Consider the following 21,131-nt stretch of genomic DNA (forward strand, 5'->3'; position numbering starts at 1 on the left):
ACAAAATCACTTCCACTTGGAACTTCATTATTAACTATAGTTAAGGCACTGTAACACAAAGCATTGAGAAGAGGTAAACCGAGATTTTGCCAATGCTAGGAATTGTTTCAGTAGACCTCTATAAACACTATCGGGAGTCAAATGCTTAACGAGGTCTGTCTTCACTTGCCTAGTTTGTGACTATAGTAACACCAATAGTTTTTCCTAATACCAGCAGTTTTTCTACTAGGTAGACTTCACACACTTAAATTTAAACACATTACACCGACTACTATAAAACTGCATTTCACAATTTCTTTTGGACTTTGGCAACATTCTCCCCCAATTATTAGAGCAAACCTTTGAAAGACTTGAACCTTTATACTGAGAGTTTCAAAGTAACTGATGTCTGCCTTCATTAAGATGATTAAAGAAGAAAAGCAGAAAAGACTGCTTTAATACAGATTTAGGCAAACGCTTGTACGTAACCGGAACTTGGCAGTTTTTATTGCATTATTAACAATTACTGGACCTTATCTTAGTCCTGGCTTCATTTGAATACACATTTTCAAGACGGTCCAGCTTAACAAGGTGAAGGAAACCTGTGAGAAATACAGTCTTTTCTGTTCTTGGCACCTAAGTTGCCTTCAAGTTTAAGAGCACAATAGAAGAGATAATGAATAAATACAGTTTCGCACCTTAACGGTGAAGTCGTGTCAGCCACCTTTATAAATTATCCTCCTCTGAAGAGCAATCTGCCTCTACAACCAGTTACTCCAAAAGCAAGGAGATCCTCCATTACAAGTCTGTGTGTTTTAGACTCAAATTCTACTGATAAATTTACCTTTGGCAGAATTTCTTTTGACAACAGTGCTAAATGTTAAGGATACCAAATACCAAACTGCTTCAGCAGCAGCACATTAACCAATTTCCAGACATATATATGTAATTTTCACATTTGCTATTATTTTTATTTCAAGTTCTATTTTGTAACTGAAAGCTGTACTAAGAATAGTACAGAAGACTAACACAAGGCTTATCTAGAGTTGGAGACTTCATGTTTGATTGGTAGCAGCACTAAGACAAATAACGACCTCTAAAATCATCTTACCATCCAAAAAGCAAGACCTTTTTGTAAAAGTTGATGTTATGAGCTGCTTAATAGGCTAATTTTTTCTCAGTGCTGCTGATACTCTTTTTGGGGAATATCAGCTTGCATTCAGGCTCCTACAGTTAGAATTTAAAAATTACCACACACCCTTGAGCATTGTCGATTGGCACTTGTGGTTAACGCCACTATAGTCCCAGTAGAGTTGAGGCTCAGGAAAGAACCTGGAAATTTTTCCATCTCTACTGCTACCAACTGACCCAAGATTCTCTTAGCAACCAGGCTGAAATTGCCTTTAGAGGTAGGATCCCTACAGACGAGGCTTCATATTTTAAGTCCTGTTAGTTGAAAAGTTTGGATCACAACAACCCCATGCAGCGCTACAGGATTGGGGCGGAGTGGCTCGAAAGCTGCCCAGCAGAAAAGGACCTGGGGGTGTTGGTGGACGGCCGGCTGAATATGAGCCAGCAGTGTGCCCAGGTGGCCAAGAAGGCCAGCAACATCCTGGCCTGTATCAGGAATAGTGTGGTGAGCCGGACTAGGGAAGTGATCATCCCCCTGTACTCGGCACTGGTGAGGCCCCACCTCGAGTACTGCATTCAGTTTTGGGCCCCTCACTACAAGAAGGACATCGAGGTGTTGGAGCGTGTCCAGAGAAGGGCTACAAAGCTGGTGAGGGGTCTGGAGGACAAACCTTATGAAGAACGACTGAGGGAGCTGGGGTTGTTCAGCCTGGAGAAGAACAGGCTGAGGGGAGACCTTATCACCCTCTACAACTACCTGAAAGGAGGTTGTAGAGAGATGGGGGCTGACCTCTTCTCCCTGGTGACAAGTGATAGGACGAGAGAAAACGGGTTCAAGTTATGTCAGGGGGAGTTTAGATTGGATATTAGGAAACATTTTTTCACTGAAAGGGTTATTAAACATTGGAATAGGCTGCCCAGGGAGGTGGTGGATTCACCATCCCTGGAGGTGTTTAAAAAAAGGGTAGATGTGGTACTTAGGGACATGGTTTAGAAGTGGTTTTTGTCAGGGTAGGTTAATGGTTGGACTTGATGATCTTAAAGGTCCCTTCCAACCTCAGCAATTCCATGATTCTATGAAAAAGATTGCCCATTTTCAGTCATTGTTATTTTCCAGCTTACCCAGCAGTTAAGAATTACGTTGTCTGCTTCAGTGGATGTATTTTCACTCTCAGCAAAGCCAGTCACAGAGGATTTCTGGGTGTTTAAGTCTACGTATTTTAACACAAATTCTAATTGTTAGATTAATCATGAACACTACTAAATTTATGAGCCTGAAAAGCTTCAGCTGGCATGACTGAACTAATTGCAAAAAGAAATTACAGGCTTGTGACTTATCATAGCTGTGAGATCCTTCCCTCACTTTCATATCCAGAATTGATTTTAAAAGAATCACGGTAGACCTTGTGGCTCCAGCATCCATAAAGAAAAAAACAAAACAAAAAAAAAAAACACAACAAAACCAAAGAACAAAGTGTACAAGCTTTGGAAGTCACCTCTATTTAAATAGATAGTCCTCACTGTGTACTTACAACCTCTAATTACTTAATTTCTTGTATTATGGTTTTTTTTGCTCCTTGAAGTGTCTTTTGAACATACCCTTTTGTCTTCAGGAACTAATGTATTTTTTAACCCCTGAAAATGAAAAAGAGATCAAACTTAAAATAAGACTGTGTGAGGAAGAAAAAGCTTGTCTTACACCTGCCTCCTCCAGGATCATTGCTTGTGTTAACCTAGCATGGGACCTAAGAACCACAAGACAGAACATACCTTGAATAGCAAGAGTTTTGAAGCAACACATTCCTCCTCTCGTGTTGTTAGTACTTCTTTGGTGCAAAAGCCATTATCTCTGTGCTAATAAACCACTTCACTAGAAAATAGCCATGCACTGAGTCCTCCAGTGCTTTTGCAGGAAGATCTTCACTTGCACAATTTAGACAGAGGCCTCTACAGCCTGTAGGTTGGCAATTGCTCCAAAACCACCACCAGATCTTTGATCTGCAGCAGCAGCAAGTCCTCCTGAAAGTACTTGTGGGATTGAGAGGAAGGGTGCTGACTGTAAAGGGGCAAGAGCTGGAAACCATATCCAGGTAAAGGCTTCCTCTTAAGCTTTGCCTGTTCTGAGCAAACGTGCCTCACTAAGAAAGAAGCAGGAAATGTTTCATCTACTCAGTATGAAAACAGACCTTTCCAGGATGACATCTGCACTTTCAAGTCTTCTCAAAGTTTTAAGCTTTTAAGCTTTCCCACTTGAAGAATAATGGAAAACTGTGTTTGACAAGAAGAAAATTAATTTCATTCATGATCAAGTTTTATGAAACAAGTAGAAGAGGAAAAAAAACAAACTTTCAATATCAACTTTTAAGAGGTGGACTTCATCCAGATTATTTCAGAATCAAACAAAAACTGATCTCCAAAAGTCTCACACAATGTTTCTGCTAATATGCATTCTCACTTTGAAGACTCTCAGCATTTTTTCTAGTTCAATTTCTATTAAACTCTTCACTTTGAAACGAACCTGTTCACACTCATAGTGAAGAGCTTTTCTGAGAGAAGTCGCATCAGGACAGTTGCAAAGTCAGAATCTGAAATAACTGCTCTCAGAATTAAACAAGTTGGACAAACCTAGCTGGACTGAAGGCAACTCACCAAAGGCAATTCATCCTCACTGTAATTTAAGAAAATTAAATGAGTTACATAAGTAATCATTTCAGGAGGGAGGATGTCAGCAAGTAACTTGGATTATCAATCACCTTCATTACCCTAACACCTCCTTTGTATTAAATAGTGCTCAAAGGCATCCATTATTTATAGTTTTCCCTGGGCTCAGACTTCTCTGCAGCTATCTTCTTAAGGTACATGTATAGGACTATCTCCGTGCCTAAGCACAAGTCTCGCACTTCACTTTCAGGCAGCCCACTATGACACATATCAGCAGAACCCCTGTGCCCATATACAAGCTATTTCACAAAGATGAAGGCATCAAGGAATTAAAAAAAAAAACAACAAAACAAAAACAAAAAAACCACCCCAAACGCAAGGGTTGCTTGCCAAATTCAGAAAGAATTTTGATCTTAGCCTCCAGCAAAACAGGGATGGGTTATCTGATTATGCTTCATTTGAAATAGACAAAGCCTCTGACTTTAAAAATCTGAATGGCCTGTCTATACATAGAGATTTAGAAATTACTAGAACAACTGGGTAGAACTTTTCTAGAAACACCAGAATACCCAATTCTGAAGACACCATTGTAAGAATAACCCCTCATTACTTTAGGCATCAAAATAAGATTTAGCCAACACACCCATACAGCTTATCAGATCACCTTTACAACATTAACACACAGGAGACCTGACAACTCCATTCAGCAAAGAGTCAAATCACAGCTGTGCCACAGCAATTAAGCTGTCCATTTGGTGTCACACACCAGAATGAAGGGGATAGGGAGAAAAGTGCACACACTCATTTCTCAAAATTGACCATTCCTGCTACAACTCAAGCCCAAGTAACATCCTACCAGTGAATTACTAATATTAACAAATTTAGAGGCTTTTAAAGCAAAGAGTAGGAATAGATTACAGTGTTTAAATGGCAAAAGCATATGGATTTTATAATGGCATGCATCCACAACAAAACTGAACCCGCAGCATTTATGTTGGGAAGTTTTTAGGCAAAACCAGACTCGTTTTAATAGAATCAAAGCATACGTAATCCCATTAAGATTCTTCTAGATTAGCTGTCCTCATCACAGAAATAAACAAACTGGGAAACCATGTTTCAAACTTTGCTGTTTACTGCCTATTTAAAGTCAGAGTTGCACACAACCATGCTCAATCACCCCTCTTTAAAGAAAAAGACTGCAAACTAACAGAGTCAGAAAATTCCATAGGAATTTTAAAGATAAAGTACTAAGGTATAGCTGAATAAACACAGCAGGCATCTTTGCCAGGGAAACAGATCAAACTGTACTTAATATTCAGATTCTTCTCCTAAGTTATCTGTAAAATGCAAGTTTACTTCAAAATAGCTTTTAAAAACAGTGATTCCTTGGCATTCATCATCACAGAGTATTACAGAAAAGTTGGCTGGAGCAGACTGAAATTAAACACTTCCTCCTACCCAAATAAATTTTACTGAGTCTGTAATCATACAGCATTTCTTTCATGGCTAAAATTCTTTCGCTCTTCCATAAATACAAGGTGTTTACCTCACTAATAACCGGTCCATGTGATGAATTTTCAAACTTAATTGAGCTCAGCTATACTTTAGGTTTCCTTGCACAGGCTGTTTAAAGCTAACAATTTTTTTTTCACAGAAATTCTATACTCTTGACAGACCTTGTCTGGGGACTAACAGACTGATAATCAGCTACAACGTCCAGACATGGGTACTTGGTACTGCTGTACCCTTTTGCTAGAAAGGTAAGTGGTAGTTAACATTAAAAGGTACTGACTTAATGCTTCAGTAACACAGAAAACAGTAACAGAGCGACCGTGTCACAGCTATAGCCTATAACAGGTTAGATATGGTTCTACATCTTTAACCAGTGAAATACAGATTTTTACAGTACTGAACAGTTAGGGCAAGTGTCTGCATCTGCACTTGCTGGTGCCTCGGGGTTTGAAGCAGAGAAATACAAATTCTGCTATGTTTGATGCAGCCTTTCTGAAAGTAAGAGCTAGTTAAAATGAAGACATTTCCAAAACTAACATACGAATGCTTATTTACATGTCATCATCTGTCCCAAAAATCAATGCTCACTGAGCTCTCTGTATTGTAAGAGGCGGCTCCTGAAATAAATAAGGTTTCCTAGGCAGATAAGAGGTTCCTCTTCCTTCCCGAGAGGCAGAGAAACGCAGTCAGCAACAGGGTGAGATGAAAACAGACATTAGAGTCCCACAAGCAATAACCTCCTTCCTCTCACAGCCTAAAGTTTGCCATTGCTCAAGCTTCTGCGTAAGTGAAGTTCTATAATGCAGCTGTTCCCGTGCAAGCCCAGCACTTGTTCCCTAGCCATGGTTATGCAGCTCAGGCACCCAACAGATCTCCTCAAAGCTGGTGCTTCCCCACTGCTACCCACCTAACACCAACCTGCCTGCCATTTTACCAAGTAACCCTCATTCAAAGCAAAAAACCACTCACATACCGAGTAAGAGTGTTACATCCATACACCAAAGAAAAAAGTAATAAAAAAAACAACCCACACAGTCCTCAAGTCGGTTACCACAACTTTCACCATCCTCTCCTCCTTCATAAGAGAGCCCTGACAACTAAGCTGGAAGGCCATCCTTGCCCTCGCCCACATCTCTAGTCCAGTATAGCTTCTACTGCTTTTTTTGGAATGAGGAACCTCTTCAAAGTGATGACATAAAACACTTCCCCCTCATAAAAGTTGAAACGCTGTACTTTTTCAAGGGCAATTCCTTTTTTGTTTACTACTTTGTGCAACTTCTCCCCTCTCCCCACCCAAACAACTTTTTTTTACTCTCCTACCATCCCAAAAATCATCAGCATGCCACTTCCACGTGGAAACTTGACATAGGTTTAATCAGCTGCAACTGATCTTCTTGATTCCCTGCACTGGAGAACCTCGACTGATGTAACCTACAATCCCTTCACATTTAAACCAGGTTGCAGGACGTGGTTGTACCAATCCAAGTGCCCATTGCTCCCACTAGTTCCCTTTCTCCCTTACACCAGGATTTGCCAGACCACTCAGAGACAACTCAGTTCATCACAGCAGCACAAAATACTCACTTTTTGATGGATTCATTGAATGGTTATGGTTTACAAGAGTCGAACACAAAAGACACAGCAGAAGCACACGATGGGCAATGATCCAGTGGTAGCAAACAGTCAGGATAAGAATTCATGAGATATCTTTAGATATCCTCAGCAGTGTCATTGCCAGGATCAAAAATACTTGTTAGTGAACAGGACTTGCTTGGGAAATACATTTTTGAGCTTAAAGCTCACACCCTGGGCTGTTCCTACGAATGTCATAACGCTGCCTGGAGGCACATCTACCACCTCCTTCGGTGGTATTTTAGAAGGAATGACCCATGAACCACAGAAATGTTTTAAACTTCAAAAGAGGCTTACAACTATAAATCCCAAGGGTTATAAGCATCTTGCAGCTTAGAGTGTGGCACCTTAACCCGAGAAAATAAGAGGACTCCAGTCTTGTCTGTGTTTTACTTGCTACCCTGAGCAGCAAATACCCTTTCTTTTCAATGAGATTCTTGCATTCCTCACTTTCCACCATGCACCACGCAGAACCAAAACATGATTCACAACCCTGAGTCTGGCATGCCAAGAACCTAAACATTAATGTTGCAAAATTTAAGCCTTCTGGATTTAACCGCTAATAATATATTAGCAAATAGATCTGTAGAACAAAATAAAAATTAAGCCAGATATCGTAAGTTTGTCTTTCACTAAAAGAACCTGCACCTTTCCCCTTGACATTTCTATGGGAAAAAGGTTAAGGAAAACAAGAGGGAGGAAAAAACCCAAAACATTACAAGAGAGGATCCATCAACCAGCTTCCTCTTCAACAAGCCTGTGCCACACCACGGAACGTTTTAGTTTGCAAAATCAACAAGAATTTGCAATTTTCTTCAACATCCTTTACTTTCTGTGTATACAAAATTACACAAACTGCTGCTGTCCTGCCTCTCCCCCTTCCTGTTACTCCGAATTTCTGATATTCAGATGTTCTATTAGTCACAATTAAAGAAGTGTTCTGCTACCTGCTTAAAGACCACTACACAATGATATAGACTTACTACAAATCAAGGGAAATTTTTTAAGCGCTTTAAACTATTCCCATCATCTTTCAGATAAACTGTGGTATTTCTATTCCAAAAGAGACAAGTCATAAAAACCTTAAATGGATGCAAAGAACTTCCCTAATTTTGCTACGAACAAGACTGAGAGTAATGAAATATGTTACAATGTAAACATTAACCCCCTCACACATTTCCCATGCATCTGAACTTAAATGATCCCAACTCCATTAGGAAAGTATACCTAAGAAAATAATATACATTAATGACAGTTCTCTTGGTTAAGTCCTTTACAAATGTTATTGGGACTACAGACTTGTGAGGGGCGTATGGAGACATGAACTCCTATCTTCAAGAAAATAAAAACAACTTCTAAATTGCATGAAAGGAAAGAATTAGCATTAAAGCCCAGGAACTTCTGTAACCCAGTTCCAAACTTAAAACAGCAGATAATGAAGTCCCCAAAGTAAACATAGAATTATGCAATATGTACTTTAATACAGTAATGCAGCTTGCTTTAGCACCTAAGCATAAATGAGACTGATGTCCATACACTCCATAACCGCATTACCAGGGGAACATTACTTTTTTCTTTTCTTTTTTTTTTTTTTTTAAACAGCCTATTGAAGCTAAATAAGTACTCATTAATGACACCTGACATGGTGACTACTATTTGTTTTTAAAGGATGAAAATACATAATGTGGTGTTTCTGAGAAAAAAAACTAAACAAAAAAAACCCAAACCACAAACCAAGACCATCCTTGCTACTTCCCTAAACTAACAATTGTCTTCAATCATTCTGACGTGCCTAAAAGAAGCAAGAGCTAGGAATTACCAGAATTCAACAAATGACTTTGCTTAGATCTTAAAAGCTACTAAGTCCTGAGTGGTAGGGCTATTCACAGTTCCACGTAAACAGCCGTGCAGAGAAGCAATTCCCAGGTATTTTGCACTGGCACCATTCCCCACTTTCTGAAAACAGAATGTCCCAAGAATTAGGCCTGCAGCTTTAAGCCAGTATTGTTTAGAGCCCTGACAGCCATACATGCCTCATAAATGCTGCACCACATGGTAAACCAAGAAAAGTGCAGTGTGAAAACACAATTTTTAGTCATGAACTACTGGTGATACCCAAAAATGCCACAAAGTACATTTGAAAGCAAGTCCTGGAAGATGAAATTAATTCTAAGCTGAATTTCAAAATACTATGGCTGTAGACATTTTACACCTACCACAGAACAGCAGTCCTCAGTATCTGGGCTGATATGATGCAAGACTGGCAGATGCCAGTCCCTTTCGACTGAAGAAACTGGGACACCAATTCACAGTAGATTGATCTAGTATCTCTGCACAGAACTAGACCAGATGCAATGCTATCTCAAATAAATGAGTCAACAAATCATTAGCTACTCCATGAAGATAAAGGCAAATGTAGTTGCAACTAATCAGTTGTTACACATGTGATATGTCTCACAGCAGAAAGATGCACATCAGAAAGTTGAAAGACCATCTTTGAATGTGGAAAGGAAGCTTATGCAGAATTTACCTAGACACTGAAGCAGTAAACTGAACAATAAGCAATCATTTACGTAAAAGCCACATTAAGAAGACTGGAGTACGCATGTTTGTACATTTTCAGATGTAACTGGATGTGAAGGGGAACAAAAACCCAACCTCATAGCCCAGGGCCGTAAAAGAAATGGAGGTTTCCATTCTTTGGGGAAAATCTGAAGGAAGGAAGGTTCGGGCACTACTGTTTTTTTTTTCCCTAAGGTAACATTATCATTAGCAAGATAAACTGTATCTTCACAATCACCTCATTAATCATTTTAGCATTAGCCTACATTTTGTCCACACCAAGTGACTCCATTCTCCACTTGATCTAATGACGTAAAAAGCAAAACATCCATTCAACTATTACTATTTACCTGTGGTCAGAGGGCTGCACAGCCTTCACTTGCAGAAACCCCTACTTCTAGGGCTATTATGCGAGGGGACAGAGCTCAGTCTGGCCACTGGATTGTGATACACTACATGGGGAGCAAGGGCTAAGGCAATGAGCAGAACCCAGTTGGTTCGGATAACGTCTTGGTATCTACTAGAAGCAGACAGTGAGACAATGGGGTCATAGTCAGGAGATCTACCATCACTGATGGGTTTGAGATGAGTTCTCATCTGTGAAACCTACATCCTATGGCAAGACCAACAGCAGTTGTCTGCTCACACAACCAGAGCTACAGATGCCTCTCTATTGAAGGTGAAGCTGTCATTACCTGTGCCGTGTTAGTGGTTGCCTCTCTCTTATGCATCAAGAAGAAACTCCAGGGAAACAGCTCCTGAATGCATAATCTTCACCGCAGGTCGCACCTTTCGAGGGTGAAGGAGACAGGCAGGACCACTTCCAAAACGTACTAGCTCATAGTTTCGTTAGCCATATGCACTGGATCCGTGTCACTTCCTTTTAGGAATAGCACAGCCCCTCTGCTCTTTCACCCCCACCCAAAGCTCCAGCGCTAGAGCTTGCAGAAGTAGAAACAGGGAACTGATCCTGCTGTAAAAAAAAAAAATAAAATAAAAAACACAACTGGAAAACAGAAATTGTTGTTTTTGTTTATTCAATTCAAGAAAGGAATATACAATCAAACAGTCCCCAGATGCTAAACTGCAACTCAGAAGTGCAAGAAGCTTAGCCATCATCAGGCAAGACTGGAGATAAGTCACGATCCAGCATCTCAGACAATTCCAGGATACATTACGTTTCCAAAAAGTTTCTTACCTCTGCATACCTAATTTACTTTTCTGAAATGCAGGAGATGAAAGAGAATAATAAACTAGCAAATCAACCAAATTCCTGCAGGTGATAGACAACACCCAACAGGAGAAGGTGAGCTCTTTTGTGGAAAACTGTTTTTTTCCAACCAAGTCACCATACTTATTCATTCACAGCAAAGCACTACAGTACGTTATTAAGAAATTAAGACAGGAAATAGAGGAATAAGGAAACTAAGACAGACTCAGATAGATTTCCACCCTGGATTTTCTCAAAAAATAATTATTTTGATCAACTTTCTTATCATCCTTAGGATTTTCAAAACAAGAATAACACATCCACAGTTCACAGGACCTTGCTGTATTTGGTGTATCTGTATTTCTACCTCCGCACTGTCTGCCTCAGAAGAAAGGAAGAACTAAATCTACAGTACCAGAATAGCAATTTAGCAGTTGTTAAATTAGTATGTGTCAGAGCTGAAATATTTAATTATTTTTTTTCACTTGAATGATGAATATTGTTTACATTGTAAGATTTGTAGAGTTGGGTCCTTAGCTTAAAGTCAACAAATACTGTAAGCAGACAAACATCATTGACTTTTTCTAGTCCCAATTATGTTCCTGTTCTGTGGATGGACAAGATACCAAACACTACACGGATATGACTACCTTGAGAACAAACTCTTGCACGCAAAGTAAACAATGTCCAAAGCAAGAGTTAATTACACAGAGAATAAGTGATTACAACCGAAAATAAAACTGAAGTACAAGACCAAGTCTAAAATGTGAGGTAATGGACATGAAACCGTATTACATCTGTATCAACAGCTAAGGTTGTGCATTTTAGCAACAAAGGTCATTTCTGAGGCACAAGGTTTGTACTTTTAAGACTGAGGAAAACTTTCAGATAGTACCACACATACACCTCTTTAAAAGGGGTGTACCCTACCTCACTAAACAGCAAAGAAATATTTTGGGGGTTTTTTTTTACTGTTCCAAGCCTATCTTACAAGCTTTCATTTAATGCCTTTGAACAGTCATGAACATTTGTATTGCAGTATTGAGGAAAAAATAACAGCAACCTTATTTGGAGGATAACACTCACAGACTTTGAGCGTGTCTTATGAAAATCCAAGACACAAAGTATTCAGGTTGGTAAAAGGCTAAAATAAAACCTAAAAATTATCTTGTTGTACCACTGTGCTATTCCTGGGGGCAACACAGAAATAACCTAGTTACCATCCCACTCATTACAGTCTGGTGGAGGACTCTCTAGGCCATCTAAGATAGCAGGTCAGAATTCGCCCAGACAAAATAAAAACTGAAGGAAAAAAAAAGAAAAAAAAAAAGAGACACACATAATGCTATTACAGACATTCAAATGAAGTTATAAACAATCTATATTCAATATTAGCATGATGCACCTATCCAAAACACACCCAGAGAGTTTGACAAAGCATTCAGTGACTCTATTTGCCAGCTGCATACAGTAAATCCAAGATACAGCTTAGATCAAATATATATATACACACATGTGTATATATATATACACGTGTATGTATATATAAAATCAACTATGAAAAGCCTGTTATAAAAACAACTACTTTATAGAAGCTTTCAATAAATATCCTGGCAAAAAGATCCAGGCCAATTGAATCACAGTCCTTCATTCCCTTGCACGAGGCTGGCTTTCTGCGACGAAGCTGAGAGAAATACACAGGGCTGCCCAGTTGCTCAAAGACTGAGTGGCTTTTTACAGGCTACTTTCTTTACATAGGAAAATCCATGGATTGCACAGTTGAGAGGCATTAAAAACAAACAAATTTCCTCTGAAAAACAAGTTCATGTCATTTAAAAAAAAGAGCAAGTAATCCTAATGTGTAAATAAATAATATGTATACAAACGTCATGACACTCTTTCAAAGCCCCCCCTGCAAATCCAGTTAAAGAAAGAGCATGTTGCATAAGAGATGCTTTTCACGTAGACACTGCAACCTCTGGAGATAAAACCAAAACTTATAGACACGAGCAAAACTGAACACGATATTAAGTTAACCTCTGATAACGTTCAAGGCCTGTTAATACAGAAGTGTGCACAATTAATTCTAACTATTAATTAGACTACTGATAGTTCACTGAAGGGGGAGGGGAAGGAAAGAAACCCCCAAATTCCACTATATCTGTAAATACCTGCTAAAATACAAAAAGCAAAACCAATATCACAACCGCTGAATCCTATAAAACCCAATCTATGCAAGACCTTAAACTAGACACAGAAATTCTCATACATGGTATTTTCAGGCTGGGTTTGCAAATTTGACGCATAGGTGATACACGTTTCAACCTCAAAGGCATAAACGCAGACTCTGCACTGATCACAACTACAAGGAAGAACCCACGCAGTAACCCTGGTCCAGCACAAAGCACTAAATCTTGACTAGTACCACCTTAATCACAGGTAAATTATTTCTTGGGCTTTTTAGACCAGATTAAGCCTCACAGGCTATTTGGAAACAGCATCACATCTCATTCTTGTAAATGAAAAATAGTCAGCAGAAAGATCACGTTAAGCAGACTTTGACAATAAAATAGCCAGCCTTAAAAAAAAAAAAAAAAAAGTATATGCTTTACAGAGGCGTATTAGTAAAGCAGAGGAAAAGGCTTCAAAATTCATCTATCCCACCACTGAGACATGAGCCAGCCACAACCCCCAGAGCACAGCCCAATACGGCTCTGTAGCCCTGCAGCTGCCATCACCTGTACAAATCAAATAAGCATCAGTTGTCTTCTCATAAGAAAAAATACCCACTGATTATTTTCCACAGAATTTAGGTTATTACTTTGAGTAAGAAACAAATATTAGAGCAAAAAAGCAAAGCCAGCAATTAAGTTCCATGGGACTACGGTATTTGCTTCACATAAACTGGTCTGGTGCTACCGAGTTCCAGAAAAAGACATCCAAGAACAAAATTAGAAGATTACTGTTAAACACATTTAGAAGAAAGGAACATACTTGCTTTTCCCTCTTGCTGTGCATACGAAGTAAAAATACAAATCCAACACTTTTACCATTAGTTATTAAACAAAAGTTAGACACAGCCTATATCAATTTTGAACCAAGTTTCTATTTGTGTCATTCCTCCGTATGGGGAACAAATTCCTATGTCTCCATGGATTTTTACTTCAGCAGTTGACGAACTAATGCCTTGAAAGCAGACTACCCTCAATCAAAATCTTAAGTCAACACACAAAGATATCAGCTAACTACAGACCCAAGCATTTAACAGCCACTAAGCATTCACTTGCAAGGCAAACCCAGTAACTAGGAGAGTTTGGCAGTTTTACGCTCAGCGGTGCCCATCAGCAAACTGCACAGCCTTGGTAAAGCCAATGTATCTCGAGTCCTGGTGGATCATGGCAACGAGCTTCTTTAACATTCTAAAATCAGTCCACTGCTGAGAGTGGAGCCTCGACACAGGCTTGAGCTGCATTAATCAAGTTTAAACAACATTAAAAGTAGAAGGAAAGAGACATCCTTCAGGTTTGTGGGGTTTTTCCCCTAGAAATTGATTAGAAGTGGTCACATCCAGATTAAGAACAGTTAGCATACAGTAAGATTGGCTCTGGCCAAACGCACCAGTGTATGTTTGTTCTTAATAGCCTCAGTACTACTTGTAGCTCCTAGATTTGTGCCCTGTGAAGAACCCCAGGCCAACAACCAAGTACGTACCTACAGAAAGCAATTCTGATTAATAAGCTCTCTGGGTATACCTAAACATTAAAGAGTACTGTTTACAATCTAATTCACCAGCAAGTTCCAGACTGTTGTTTCCTAGAAAAGTAAAGGTAACCAGAGAAAATTCCAAACAGTTTGGTCCAAGTCTTAATACACTGTATTTGAAACCACTATTTCACTTAGAAGGCTAATAACTTTGATTCTGGCTTCAATATCAAAACCCCCAGCAAAATCTAAAAAATCCTACAGATTCAGCACTTGAAGAAACCAAGAGGTTTTTTTACGACACACCCCCCCCTCCCAAACTCTGAAATGAATGGCTTCACATTTTCCTCAAGAGCACCTTTACATTTTGGCATCCATATTCCTCTTCCAGCCAATTTCTCACACACGAATCATTTGTCCTGACACACTTACAGCCACAGCTCTGCAGAAACAGAAGATATATAAATTACTATCCTGAAACACCTTTAAGCCATCACACCTGATAACTACAAAACAGCAGGACTGTACAAAGAATTACTCTGTAAAGGCAAGTATTGAACAAAGCAATTCAAGTTTTCACAGAGGTACCTCCTACAAAACATTTAAAAGGATTCTGGATGAATGTGTAACCACAGTTACACATGACGTGATGCCGTTTTTACTTCTAGACTGATGGCAGCCTATTAATGCTTGTGAGTCTCGATCAATAGAAATGAAAAGAAAAAAAAACCAACAAATCACTGTCTCCTGCACAGTGGAATATTCTTCCTGATCTTGCTTGTTATGAAAGTTTTCTTCTTTCTGATGCAATATCTGCTTTAACTATGCACTGTAAAGAACAGTAGTTCAAAATAGGTATTTGATGGATCCCACAATTAAGATGAGAGCAAATTATCTTCCAGACACAGCTGTGTCAGTCTGATGTTACCCCATCCCTAGCTCCTCATCCTTTACCCGCCGCTGTTACCAATGTGCCAGCTGAGAAAAACAGAAGAACACTCTCCAATTTATTTGAGGTTTTATTAGCCAAGCCTTGTTAAAACAGTTTGCTATCGGTCTTTGTCAACCCAGGTCACGTTGATGGAAAGGTACGGTTCCAGAAAAGCTCAAGGAAATTTAAATCAGAGCTACTATGGGCCCATCTCCCACCCTCTATCTCATTCACTTCAACGGGAAGTCCCATTCCCACCCCCTGACCTGGATGCTCAGCCACTTCAGAAACATGATCCAGCCAAAATCCAACAAAACAAAAAAGCAATTCATTACCAGCCCGATTAAGTCCCTGACTTTCCTTAACTCACAGCCACAAAGGCTTCCTTGCCAGCAGGGGAAGATGAACAGTAAAGGAAGAGGCAGGACCACCACAGCCCCAATCTAAGATGCCAAGTCTAGACAAGCTTAGGCAAAACTGAAATAGAGCTGCTTCAGAAAAGAGCGGTCACAGCCTCCTCCTATGTGAGCAATAACATTTGCATAGCCATGAAGTCAGCCAGCTCAGGCAGTTGATCCAACAGAAGCTCAACATTTTTCCATACCACTGTTTTCAGCTGGATCAGCAAAGAAGGACTAACAGGGAAAAATAGCTCCTTTTGGCAAAAGCATCTTCAGAGAAATCAAAGCTGCTCTGGTGGTAATGCAACAACATGACTAGAGGACACGTTAAGTCTTAGCTGGATCAAGTTTATATTTGGTATTCTGTAGAAAAATAAAGGCAATACACTCTAATGTCACTTACTAAAATTGAAATCCCTGGACTGAACAAGTAATGTATAATTTTAATAGATGGTCACTGATCAACATAAACTTCAAAAGCAAGACTAAGGCCATGATTTCACATTAGTTTAAACCAAGCTTGCTTGATACGCTGGCAAAATAAGAATATAAATAACCTTTGACACCTCCCCCCCCAAAAAAGAACAAGGTCAGCAGAGTGTCAGATGAGTGCAATAAGTAGGACAGGACCCCAAAGTCAGCAATTAAACCAGCTTAGGCTGCCATGAGAATCTCTTACCTGAGAGATTCTGTAAAAGATCTTTTCTAGAGTGCAGAAGATATAATTTCTATATCATTAGGGCAATTTAATTTTTTCCTAACGTTATACAGCTCCATCAATATTACTAGTAGAAAAAAACCAGCTATAGGCAGAATTCAAGAATCCTGTATGGTGCTGTAACAAGCTCTTATGAACACGCGATAAAAAAAATCTACAATATGTTTTCCCAATAGCCCCTTTTCATAGGGAGGCAAGCACTTTTGCAAGGATTGTCACTGTCATTTCAGAAAGTTTTTATCCCACCATGCTTATTATGGTAGGAAAGAAAAGTATTTACAGATCATCCCGACACCAAGCAGCTATATAGAATCATAGAATTGTTAGGCTTGGAAGGGACCTTAAAGACCACCTAGTTCCAACCCCCCTGCCATAGGCAGGGACACCTCCCACTAGGATCAGGTTGCTCATATCAAACTATGAAATGTAACACTTGGAAGTCTTGCGAGTTTTAAGAGCCCAGCGTGGCTTTTTGGTTTGGGGTTTTTTCTTCCTAAATGCATAATGCTGTCAGCTACTAATACTAAATCAGAGGGTTTCACAACACCAGGGTAAGAAGATAAACAAACTTGTCTACTCTGTCTAGTTTACATGCATCTTCAGTTTCCACACATTTAAGAAGTAATAAATGCAGGAAAGTAATTCCCAGGCTGAAAAATAAATTTTCTGCTAATAAGGATTTAAATGGCTGATTTGAATTGCATTTCATATGTATACTTCAGGAAAAAATTTCTTTGATGTGTTATGTTTCGAGTTCTGTAAATCAGTTTTCACTGAGGCTTAAAACCAACACCTTACCCAATCACAGGTTAAAAAGAGTTTACTGTAGGATAACTCAGGCTATCAGAAGACTTTGGGAATCACAGGCAAGGATGAACACATCTCAAATTCATTTTTTTGGACTTCAGTCACGTTATTTTTTTATTTCTTCTGTGAGATTTTTTGCTAAGGAAAAAAAAAAAAAAGGAGCATTTCCACAGAGAATAGCCAAGAGATGAAGATATGGAAAACACACTGATGAGCAGAAAAACAATACTGTTTCTCTATGGTAACTATTAACTCCTGCATAATCATAAAGATCTTTTTAGCAGTAAACATAGATCAATAAGTCAAATAGAACTGATGAGTCAGAAATCCATTTAAATATTTACACTTTTTGCTACAAGCCATACCTAGAGTAATATTGTAGCCAACCAGAATGACTGTGCCTTCCATTTTACCCATTCTCCTCATTTGGGAGCCTATCTGGAGCAGCAGGAAGGTCAAAAATACAAAACAACGCAAAGCAAAACAAACCCCCTCAAACGGTACAATCAGACCCTGCTCACAGTTATAAGTATCTCCCACTCCGGACAGCTGAATTAAAAAACATTGGCAACAACCTTGAAGATACAAAAATCAACCCAAAAGAGCTCCCTTATCACTTCATAAACCATTAATGAGCACGTTACATAAATCTACTGGACCGAAGGAGTTGTACACCGGAGCTGCTGCAAGACATTAACCCTCCTCCGAGGGATGCATCATTTCATTCTTGAAGGCTGTTCATCTCCACAAGCGCAATAAAAAGGGAGCTAAGCGCATTCCAAACAGGAGCTGCCTTTTAACCCTTCGTTAGCTACCGAAAGCCAAGGGAAGGGATGCTCGCCCGCGGCCAGGGCCCACCCGGGGCACACAGCAGCCCTCCGCCGACCACGCTGTTGCTCATCAACCCCTTCGACGAGCCGAACCCGGCCGCCCGTTCCTTTGTGCAGCCCGGCGGGCGGCTGCACGGGCAGAAAGGGACCGGGGGAAGCCGCGAACGGCGTGAAAAGCGGCGATTTTCGCTGCTTCGTGCGGGGGACCCTTCCCCCCACTAACTCCCGTGGCGGGGCTGGGCCGTCCCGACGGCTGGGCTCGTCCCGACGCCTCCCAAACTTCACAGCGCCCCAGCCCCGGCTGAGACGAGGCGGAGGATTTTCGGGGAAGCCCAAACTTCCCGGCGCCCCCCGCTCGCCGCCGCGGCGGCGGGCAGGGGCGGGAGGCGATACAAAGCGCCGCGCACGGCGACAGCCGGCCCGGCAGCGGCCGCGCCGGAGGGACCCTCTGACGGAAACCTGGACGGGATTCAAGGCCTAGGAGAGACCGCAGGCACGGGCGGCCCCAGGAGAGGGAGACCGGGAAGCGGCAGCGCCCCGGGGGTGGGGGGTCCCACCCCACCTCCGGGGGCTGGCGGATCGGTGCTCCCCGCCAGGCCTTCGCCCCGGCTCCCCCCCCTGCGGGCTCCACCTGCGCCGGGCCCCCGCCCCACCCCACCCGGAGGATCGCGCCGGGGCCCACCCTGCTGCCCCCCGGGGCGGGGACCGGAGGGCGCCCCCGCCTCTCCCCCAGCCCCCACACGCATCTTCCCGGGGCACCACCGCCCGCCGACCCCCTCAGGCTTCCCCCGCCTCCAGCGTCGTCCCCCCCCTCGCCCGCAGCCGGGTCCCCCCCGCACCCCGCGGGGCTCGCACGCCTCGCCACACCCGCCCACAGCTCCGGCCCCCGCCTGCCGCAGCGAAGGCCCTGCCCTACCCCACACCGCGGCCTGGCCTGGCCTGGCCTGGTCGCGCTCACCTGCTGCCCGCAGCCTCCTCCCTCCAGCGCCTCCTCAGCCGCCCGTCGCCACCGAGCAGCGCCGCCGCCGCCGCCGCTCCCCCCCCCCGCCCTCCCGGCAACTGCTCCCGCCCCCGCCCGCCCGGCCCACGCCCATCCCGACAGTCCATTGGCCACCCGCCCCGTCGTCCGGCCTTTGGATTGCTGCGAGGAGCTGCTCGTCAAAGCCCTGACCCCGCCTCTCTCCGCCCACGGGTCCCGGGTGTTTTATTCACGCCGGGGCTTTAGCGCCCCCACTCTTTTGCAGCCGCTTCTGATTGGCTGGAGCCGTCGGAGCAGCCTGCCAGGATAGGTTGGCAGAGATGCCAGCTGCGGCGATGGACCCGCCTCGCCACTCGGCGTTCGGCTGCGTTGACGCGGCTAAGGGCTGGGTTGCGCGGCTGGAAGGCGGGCGGCCGCTGCCGGGGCGGTGGGGCAGAAACCCGCCCGGTGCCCGGGGGTCCTCCGGCCGGCGTTCCCCTGACGCGGGAAGTGGGGACGTGTCTCCCCGTGAGGGCGAGCTCAGGGGTAGGCTGCTGCCTAAAGCCTGTCACCGGCATGGCCGCCCTGGGGGCTTTTCCCCGAGTGGGGAGACCCCGTGGAGAGCCCCTCACGGGAGAGGCAGCCGCCCCGGCGCGGGGTGGCGGCAGGGGTGGCTGAGGAGGATGGTTCCCGCTGGCCCACCTCGGTTTCCCCCCAAAAAGCCACATGTGATAACTGTTACCTTCCCCAGGGGCTGCTGTGAAACGTGCCTGCTCCCCAGAAACGTGGCACGGAATGTCCTCCCTCGGCCAGAGGCCGCGTTTGTAGGGAAAAACGCGCTTAACTTCCATGACTGGGACCTTCTGAGATCCAAGACGTTGTTTCAGCTTCCTGCCTTCAGCCCAAGCAACACCAGCCTGCCTCCATTTTCCGAGCAGAGGAGATACCGGGTTTCTGGATTCGGCAGGGGGTGAGGCTGCGCTTCACAGGGGAGTCACCCAGGGGAATCCACCATGTGTGGCACCAACGTGGTGGCTGCGAACACAGGGCCTGGCCTGGGCGCCTGATCCAGAATGTGAATTTCCAACAGCTGCCTCCTCTCCCCAGACTTCTTCAAGCAGCTACTTCATCCAAAATGCAAGCCAGAACAGTCCCCAGAGGATTCAGCTACCAAAAAAAAAAAAAACCCCAAAAAAACCCAAACCCAAAAGCAACCAAACCCTCAGGAAACTGAAATGCAAAGATTACATGAGGTTTCTCTGCATCATTATCTTCTCCCTGCATGCACCATCCCCCCTGTTCCTCTTTGTTTCTGAATCAAGCAAAGAAACAGAGCAGCAAAGAACATGGGCCTTAATGTTAACTGGCAAACATCCAGAAAATAAAGCAACTGAAATCAGTGGGAATTTCAGAACACTGCGTGCAAAAAACATCTACCAAGCTCATGCAGGAGGTGCTTGGGCAGAAGTATGAGTGTGACGTTGACTCTGAGTTTCAGACTGATGCTCTGACCCACAAACCATTGTTCACAAATGAACCTTGTTCACAAATTAAACTAAGAAGAATATAGCTTTTTTTCCTTTTTTTCCTTACATCTTTTTGCATATCCCTGTGCTTGGAAGGCAAAACCAAAGCACAGAGCTGCCTTCCCTCTCACTGTTGCTTCTCAATTACTTTCACACTGCTGTTCTCAGCCAGCAGCACAACACAGCCATCTTTGAGCCAAACATGTTCCAAAATGACTAGACAGACAAATGTCTTGACATTTCTACCAGTCCTGAGTTTTCTTCTGATTTGATTAAAATATTCCTGACCTGGCATAGTTCTTAAAATACTGCATTCCCAGTAGCTTTCATGTAACTCTTCATCTTATTCAGCCTCTGGATTTCTGATAAAAAAATGTATAAAACATGGTGCCCTAAACCTTGATGTCTAAGGAACAATTCCTATATTATAAAGATGCTCTAATTCCAAACGAAAAGTATTTGAGGGCTGGCAAGGAAAAGGCCAGGACATGCTATTGTAAATAAAGTTCTAATGTATGCTTCAGCTATATATAGCTTTCACAAATATTTATTAGATAGTAAATTGATTTGT

General features: G+C 42.5%; 1 protein-coding gene across 11 annotated transcripts in view; it reads right to left on the reverse strand.

Moving 5' to 3' along the window:
• NUMB (NUMB endocytic adaptor protein) overlaps positions 1–19,129 on the reverse strand; it is a 98,663-nt gene extending 79,534 nt beyond the window's left edge. For 2 of the 11 annotated variants that reach the window (XM_063331507.1, XM_063331506.1), the window contains exons 1-2: positions 19,035–19,093; positions 10,173–10,450 (exon numbers count right to left, since the gene is read on the reverse strand). The gene's annotated coding sequence lies outside the window, so the exon portion shown is untranslated. Of the gene's footprint in view, positions 1–10,172; positions 10,451–19,034 lie in introns of all 11 variants that reach the window. The other 9 variants (XM_063331509.1, XM_063331508.1, XM_063331512.1 and 6 more) reach the window with 7 other exon arrangements.
• Between the last annotated feature and the right edge of the window lie 2,002 nt (positions 19,130–21,131).

Source organism: Chroicocephalus ridibundus, chromosome 4 (assembly GCF_963924245.1).
Source record: "Chroicocephalus ridibundus chromosome 4, bChrRid1.1, whole genome shotgun sequence".
Classification (NCBI taxonomy): Eukaryota; Metazoa; Chordata; class Aves; order Charadriiformes; family Laridae; genus Chroicocephalus; species Chroicocephalus ridibundus.